At 43.9% G+C, this 8673-nt stretch overlaps 1 non-coding gene across 1 annotated transcript; it reads right to left on the reverse strand.

Annotated features, from left to right (window-relative positions):
• Positions 1 to 1847: 1847 nt before the first annotated feature.
• On the reverse strand, positions 1848 to 1929 carry trnal-uag (transfer RNA leucine (anticodon UAG)). Its single transcript has one exon. It is a non-coding gene; the product is annotated as a tRNA-Leu (tRNA).
• Between the last annotated feature and the right edge of the window lie 6744 nt (positions 1930 to 8673).

Genomic DNA, 8673 nt, shown 5'->3' on the forward strand with positions numbered 1-8673 from the left:
TTTTCCTGCTCATCAGTGATTTAAAGAAAACCAAAAGGATGCGATGTTATTCTGCAGCCTCTTTGTCGATTCCTCCGGTTAAATTCCAACATGGCTTAGATCTCGGGACGCACCTTAATACTAGCTTTGAAAGCACAGGTCCAGAGGTTCCTCTGAGCGTGCAATTTCTTTCATTGCTGTTGCTGATTGAATGAGCCACTAACGTGCGAACTGCTCCAAAACATGATTCAGGACCTCTGGTGGCAATTCTCGCACTTTGAATAACAACAGACAGCTTCCAAATGAGGTCTTTCAGATACGACTTTGGGGTACATTTGGCAGACAGAATAGTTCAGGAATCCGTGGTGCACTGTGGCACCAGCGCATCAGCTTCTTCCCTGTCTTTGAACCGGGCCGCCTGAGCAAGGAATGCAAATGCAGTATTGCCGTTCGTGGAAGGATCGGTAACTACACTCTCAAACTGAATGGCACATGATCAGAAGCAGTTTGGAGAATATCTTTACAATGCTCTGCACAGTAATCAAATGGAAATGCATTGCATTTCACTAAGAGAGCAGATTTGTTCAAGCAAATTCGAAGGCAGGTTTGCAGATGGGAAAGCAAGCAGGAAAGCTCCGTTCTTGTCCATGTAAAAGGCTGCAGATGAAGAACAAAACAGTTTCGACCGCGGGAACCTATCTTGCGGAAGGTGAACGTGATGATCACTATGCTACAGAAACAAGCCCACAGCCGCCCCTGCTGCAGCTCAGTGATATCCGACACTGAAAGTTGAAGCCATTCTACCTTTCACCTTTCTGTTTCCAATCGCTCGTTGTTTAATGGGACTTGTTTAATTTTGGCTATGTGGTATGCATGGACGAGATACACCGAAGTATCTGTTTCCACGCGGTGTAGCCCAATTACGTTGTGTTGCTTACACCGGCTTCAACAGGATAACATTTTAAGCAGAGCTGGCCGTCGCAGTCTGTGGCACAATCATTTAGTCCGTTCGACTGCTCACTGCAAAGGTAGTATTGTGAAACACTGCAGAAACGAAGGGCATCCTTACTTTTGTTCCGACTGACCATACTCTGTGAAATTTTCCCAGATCCTCAGTTGAGGAGTTTTTGCAGCTGGAAGTTACCACAGAAAACCTGTTAATTCGTAATGCATTGAACGAATCGCAAAACAGAAAGCATTTGACACGGAACACAAACAAAACTGGCAAAGCAAATGCATTTTCAGATACAGTGAGCATGAATGCTAAATGTGAGACACTCCGAGGGCATGAGCCATAAAGTAAGCTCACTACTAACAACAGGGCAATTCCAAAATAGTCTTTCAATCATACTGGAGCCTTAGTGCACCACCATTTCCCAGACAATGCTGAAAAGAGAGAAAGAAAGAACATAATAAGAATGGGCCACAAAAAGTGAATTTCACCAATCACAGTCTCGATTAGATTACCTTTCCCTTCAGGTGTCTCCGGGACAGAAACGAAGGAAATTGGAGAAATTCAATAACATATGACATCAAAATTCATCGGAACGATTTTCCCATTCGCCTGAAAGCCAAATAACGATGAATCGACTCACCGCAGGACTTTGTTTCACAACAGCGATGAAATAGCAGTCTCCATTCGGTTCCAGTAAAATCTCAACATGCTTGGAACGTAAAGCAACAGGAGAGCTGTTTGCAATTTTCCACGCAGGAGGCGAACACGATCACTGCAGCAGAGACAATTTGGCACTTTCCCACTTGATAGCTAATCACCGAGGAAGCAAATCGAATTCTGTTCTGAACAGAACTACATCCGTGGTGGCAATAGCATTTCAACGAGCTGCGCCGTTGCAGCTGATCAGTAGCAATGGCAGGGGTGGGATTCGAACCCACGCCCCTGTCGAAACTGGAGTCTAAATCCAGCGCCTTAGACCGCTCGGCCACACTACCAACTCCACCTGTTACCCATTTTCTTGCATTTCCAATTTAGCTCCTGCATGACAACAGATGGAAAGTTTAAAGTCTGATTAAAGATTTGTAGCTCGGGTGTCCATTGTTGTGGTTCTGTTCGCCGAACTGCAGCAAAAACTCCCAGCTCGGCGAACAGAACCACAACAGATAGAAAGTCACGTGAAAAGGGTTCCATCATCACTCTCGGACTCGCACAGCTGCGTGGATGTGCAGGCTACAATCTCAATTTCGCAACAAATAATGATAGCCCGTCAATCCGGATAAAAATCAATGGTAAACTGAGGCTATCTTCTCAGACTCTTTTCAGCTACAAATGTATCTGTGAGTGCGTGAGCATACATGTTCGCTTATGATTTGGTCAAATAACCATGAACCGCTTGGCATTACTGCAATTTCAATTCTTGCTTTGCTAAATGATTTCACCCATTGCTCGAAACAGGACAACTTTCACGTTTACACGGAACATGAAACACACCGGACTACAGGGAAAATGCACAAAGCTGAGCAGGCCGTGTTCCACATCGACGAGAAGCGACTCAATAAATCTTGCTAAATTCCATGGTGCTTATTAGAAATGCATTTTCTGTTCACCTCAATTTAAAAGGCAGTTTCTGAACAGAGGAACTGAAGTCAAAAGGTAATTATCTCACCCCTCCCCCACTCCGGGAGAGGTGCTAACTGCACTTGATTGCTTTTTGTTCTCGATGTGAAGAGCTCTCACGCCTGAGTCACCTTCACGCCACTTGTTGCTGAGTGACTCAAAAAGAAGGAGTTTCACCAGAGCTGCAACTGCCTCACTTGCCCACTCACTTAACTTTCTGTTTCCAACAGCTCGTTGTTGTCCAGTTTAATTTACATCTTGAAAAATTAAAACAAATGGCACGTGAAATTGAGCCAAAATAGAGCCAAGGATGTCGTCAGTTTTTGGACTGTAGGGTGAGGTGGAATAGGCTGGACATCTTTACCGGCTGCGTAGCGCTGCGACATGATTTTATGGAAGGGTTGTGAACTGAGCATTTACGTGTTTTACCCAAGCTGGGGTGAGTTGAATACTCGAGAGCATAGGTTTAAGGTGAGTGGTCTGAAATTGACAAAGTACCTGAGGCACATTTCCCATACACAAGGTTGTGCATGTATGAAATGAGCTACCAGAGGAAGTGGAGGAGGCTACTGCAGTCAGAAAATTGCAATGGTAATCGGATGAGTTTCTGGATAGGATGGGTTTAGTGGGATTGAGGCCAAATACAGGGGAACGGGACTTGTTTAATTTTGGTTATATGGCGAGCATGGATGAGAAACACCGAAGTATCTGTTTCAACGCGGTTTCCCCCAATAACGTTGTGTTGCCTACACCGGTGTTAAAGGATTACCAACATGGCAGCAGGGACATTTGGCAATGTTGGTTGGTTTTGTGATTGAAAGTCTTTGTCCAGCGGGTGTGCCACAGCGATCTGTGCATTATGGGCATTAATTGCTCGGATGTGAAAGCAGAAGGTATCATTATTAGGTTTGCAGATGACAGGAAAGGTGAGGGTGTTGTCCATAGTGTGAGGATGGTCTCAGGCTACAGTCTGAAGGTTGAGGCTGAGACAGAATTTCAAGAGATTAATTTCAATTAATAAGCAGGCAAGAGCACAGCAGGCATTAAGGGAAAACTATCAATTAAACTGCATTTACCTCAATGTAAAAGGCTTGAAAAGTAAGGCAGATGAACACTCGGTTGGTTGGTATCATGGGAATGTTAAATTACAGGAGTTACAGAAACAAAGCTGAGTGAGGGCCTTGACAGGCAGCTCAAAGTTCCAGGGCACAGATGCTATAGGAAGGATAGAATGGGAAGCAAGAGAGGAGGGTGTTTGGTGATTTTGATCAGTGAAAACATCACTGCAGCGCTTAGAGAGGATATTCCTCGAGAACGGCCAGCGAAGCTTTATTCATGGAACTGAGAAATACGGCTGGATGATCAGTTTGATATGACGGTAGTACAGGTCCGCAGTAGTCAGCGGGAAATTGAACAGCAAATACGTCGGCGATCTCAGATATCTGTAAGAATGATAGGGTGGTAATGGTCGGGGATTATAACTTTCTAATCTCGACTTCCTGCAGCAGGGTAGGGGTTGCGCACCTCGAGATTTGCTGTGGGGAAAAAGGGGAATCCAGGAGAAAACAGTACAAGGAGCGCACTGTCACACCAATGCCCCACCCACCCCCTTCCCACAGTCACCTTCTGCCCCAAGTGTAACAGAGTCTGTGGAAGGCCAAATCGATCTGTACACCCACCAACAGATTCCCTTGAGAATGGGAGAGACTCAGCCTTGTCTGTGACCCATTACCAATGAGATGGTGAGATAGGAAGATTGAATTCATTCACTATTATCCCAGTGCATTTGTTACAAATTCCAATAATTCCCTGTTAATGCAGTGTCTAAAACTGGAATGCTTATAAGGGGCCCTGAACACCTGTCCGTCCAGTCCTATGTTCTGATCCTTATTACCCAGAATTTGGTCTCCGACTGTTTGATAATCTGAAGCCACATATTGTCTTAGCCATCTATTGCAATCTCTAATGGTGAGAGTTCCCCGTTCTGCTTCCCATTCTGCCTGACCTTCCACAATGTTGTGTCCTGTGAATATTAATACCTCACCGTTTTGTTCACCTTGTGACCGTGTCTCCGTGATGGTGATTAGATAGTAATCACAAGTCACACGAGTAAATCCCTTATTGCAAATGCTTCATGCATTCAAATTAAGAAGCATTAATTTACTTTTAAAATCACAATTTCCTGTTACAAACTTATCTGTTGATGTACAATTTTACTTAAACTCACTGTCTTCCTGTTTCTTTCTGTTTCTCCTCAGCCACATCCCCATGTTTCAATATTTCAACATTTCTCTATGGAATTGGGAATTTCCTTTCAGCTGAGCCCTGTCCCTCCTTTTCTGTGTCAGTTTAAAGCACTCTACATAATCCTGGTCATATGATTGACCAGGTCCCAGCGCTGTACCATCCCTGTAAAATAGCTGACTACTCTCTGAGTACTGGTAGCAGTGCTCACTGCAGCAGAACCCCTTCTTTTGACACCATGGTTTCATCCTGATACCTTCCTGCGCTCTAGTGATATCACTCATTAACTCTCCATGTGGTATCCCTCAATGTCTATCTGCTGCCTCTGTCAATGCCTCTCGCTTTTACAGCTGGTCTAAGATCCTGAGATAACAGAATTCTTCACTCCAGAGAGAGGAGGCAGCAGAAGTCTGGGACGGAGACTGGCTTTCTCCAGATCTCTGTTGGACTCAGTGCTCCTCTACATGAGTAATCCTCACTGCATCATTCTAATTACCCATTCTGTCTGTTTCTCTGTCTCCTGCAGATACTCAGGATATTCCAACTCCTGTCTCATCCATCACCACATTGAAGATGGTTGGTCAGCCAGAGAGAGATGACAGGCAGATCTAAAGCCTTTAGTAAATTCTGCAACCAGTAAAGTTACTCACAGTAAAAAGCACAGGGAGAAGTTAGTGGCCTCTAACTTTCGACCCGGAAGACAAGAGTCAGATATAATGCTGGTCACTACAAATCTTTGTAACTTTCACATCCTCCCCTTATGACTACAATAGTCATTTCCTTTACCTTCATGTGCTGCCCTAATTCTGTCTGCGACTCTCACCGTGTCCCACCCCTACAGCCCACAATTTTTCTGAATATCCTCCTTCAAACGCTCCCTATCTATGTCACCTGTTCCAGCCTCCACAATTCTCCTTATCATTGGAAAAAACCTTCCATTCAAAGCTGATCAAATATCCTCTAACTCTCCTGATCGATCTAATTACTTTTAGTTGTGAAACTCTCATTATCTCTACAAAATAGTATCCAACAGGATTTAAAGCCCTCCCTGCCGTTGCATGGTCCTCCCATCCATACAGCAGTCCCTGTCTTTGTAACATTGTCCTGCATCTTTCAACCTCCTGTTTGCTGAATCCTCTTCAGCCACTACAATTTCTCTATTTCTGTCACTTTCCCCTCCTCTTCGAAACCGCCATCTATCTAATACCATGCAGTCTCTGCAGCCCTCCCTATTTCGAATCACCAACTGCCTCTGCAACCCTCCCTACATCCTTTCCCACTTCCAGCCCCTTCAGCACCTTATATAAATGCAAGCACCCCATTTGCCAAGGCTACTCCAGGTCCGACAATATCTGTCAGAATCTGAAGTCCACACTCACTCTAACCTGCAATTCTCTCTCTAATCCATTAACATCTGCAGCCACCACTGCTGTGTGTACTTTTCTTCAGTCCTGCAGTCCCATTAAGCTTCACAAGCTTGCATTAACTAAAGCCTGTGTATCTTAGTAATGTCCCACAAACTTTCATGTCTCTGTAAACTGCTCCAAATTGTCCACTATCTCCATAAACATATACAGTTCATAAAGCTGTCCCCTTCTGTATAACCTCTTCCAGTCCTGTCAACATCCCCAATCTATGGAGCCCCTTTAATGTTCCCTTGTTGTGTAATCATTTTAAGACCCTGACGAATTCCTGATCTTATCACCAATTGCAATCTTTGTGACTGTCCAGTTCCAATAAGACTCACTTTCAGTGCCAACTCATCCAGTCTGTACATCCATCTATAATCTCCTTATCCTTCTCCAATTCTTTGATGCTAATTAAATTAAATTTCACCATCTTTCCCTCCACCCTCCCGACCACAGGAAACTCTTTCAGCTTGTGCAACACTCCCCATCTGTGTAACTGTCTCCAACCCAGCAACCTGGCATTATCCCTTGCCTTTCTATCTATGTAGTCTCCAGGACCTAGAGGCCCTCTTGTATCTGTAAGCATCTTCAGTCATTACAACCTTCCATATCTCTGTTAGTATACACGGTTCTCTTCTCCCTGAAACACCCCCTGTCTCTACCTCTCAGTCTGCCTGCCTCTCCCTACATCCATACCTATCCCTATCTCCAGAATGTAATCCAACTCCCTCTATCACTGTAAATTCCTCCAATCACCAAACACCTTTGTCCCATTGACATTCGTGACCAGACGTAACTCTATTTAACTCTAGCATCCTCGAGCCCCTGTAAGCCTCCCTAAATCTGTAACCTCTTCTCATCTGTTCAGCCCCCCACTACTGAGGAATGACTCTCTGCATTCGCCATAAGGCAGATGGAATGACAGTGAACAGACGTAATGGAACCGTCATTCCGGAGATGTAGCTGCAGAATGACCATCGCTGGGAAGGGAATATTGAAGGGTTTTTGGGATCTCGGCAGGCTAGGCAAAAAGCCAGCAAGTTGTGAAGAAAGGATGAGATTAATGCATTAATGAGACAATCATGTGGATCTGAAGATCAAATGTTGGAATCTATTTGGGTGGAGCTGAGAATAAACAAGCAGCAGCAGCCCTTAGCAGGAATTCTTTTATAGGCACCAGGCACTGATGGTAATGTCAATATGGTTACGGTCAGGACACTGAATACACTTGTAGAAAGGGCAGTACAGTAACTGTGTGTGACAGTGGTCTCCATCCCGACTAGATATCAGGGCTGTAACGGATAGAATCCAGGATTACGTATGAGATGTTTTTTCTATAAGATCATATCAAGGAGCCAGCCACAAAATTGTCTATTGTAGATTAAATGCAGTGTAATTATAAATATCTCATAATCTCATTATAAAGGAGTTTTGTGAGCAGTGACCCACAATGTTATAATGTAGATATGGTGTTTGAGTTAAGACCATGAGATGTAGGAGTGTGGGCGGTCCTCTAAGCAGAAATGTGTGTGAAGTTTTGAAGTGGCTTTTACACAGAAACATGAACAGGCAGAGAATAGAGGGATATGGATCATGTGCAGGCAGGTGGTATATGTCGAGAACAGCACCATGGACAAGCACAGCCATGGTGGGCCGAAGGGTCTATAGCTGTGCAGTACTGTTCTATTTTCTAACTTCCCAGCATCTACCATGTTAACGCCCTTCAGAATCTTGGAAGTTACATTCAATTCCTGTCTCATTTTGCTAAACATCAATGGGTTCAACCTCAATCTCCTTCACCTCTTCCCATTTGAAAGTTCATCCATTTTCAGGATTAGCCGAGTTACCCTTCTGTGGCCTGCCTCCGTTGGAAGAATATCTTTCCTTCGGGCACTCATGCCGTTCATAATATTGTAGGTGTGGTCTGACTCGTATCTTGTATAGTTTTAGCAAGACAACATTCCCTTTGTAATAAATGGCCGCACTGTATTTGCCTTCTCTAATACCTGCTGAGCCTGGGAGCTACCTTTTTCAGATTGACAAACAAGAACTCCGTCAACCCCTTCTGCTGTCAGTCTGAAACCAAATCGTGTTAGCCTGACAGCATGCTGATATACTTTAGAAAGGATATGTGAATAAACAGTAATTGGACCCTTAGAAACACATTTTGTAAAATAAAATGTGTTTTTGAACCAGTTGGACTTTATTTGTTGTTGTAAATATAAATGGCAGAATAGATAAGGGTGTAGGTGGGGCGTGTTGTTATGGGGGATACGTTCTATGTGAATTTTCAGAAGCCTTTATGTAAGTTTCAGTAAGGGCTGAGGGGTAACTTGTTCAAGGATAGTGCCCATTAAATATAAATAAGATCTTTTATGTGTAGAAACAGAGGATTTGGATGTGATATTAACCAAAATAAATCTTGTGGAGAAAGACATGGAAGCTCAGGAACTTTGGGAAATAATAGTG

This window comes from Hemiscyllium ocellatum, unplaced genomic scaffold, assembly GCF_020745735.1.
Source record: "Hemiscyllium ocellatum isolate sHemOce1 unplaced genomic scaffold, sHemOce1.pat.X.cur. scaffold_246_pat_ctg1, whole genome shotgun sequence".
Classification (NCBI taxonomy): domain Eukaryota; kingdom Metazoa; phylum Chordata; class Chondrichthyes; order Orectolobiformes; family Hemiscylliidae; genus Hemiscyllium; species Hemiscyllium ocellatum.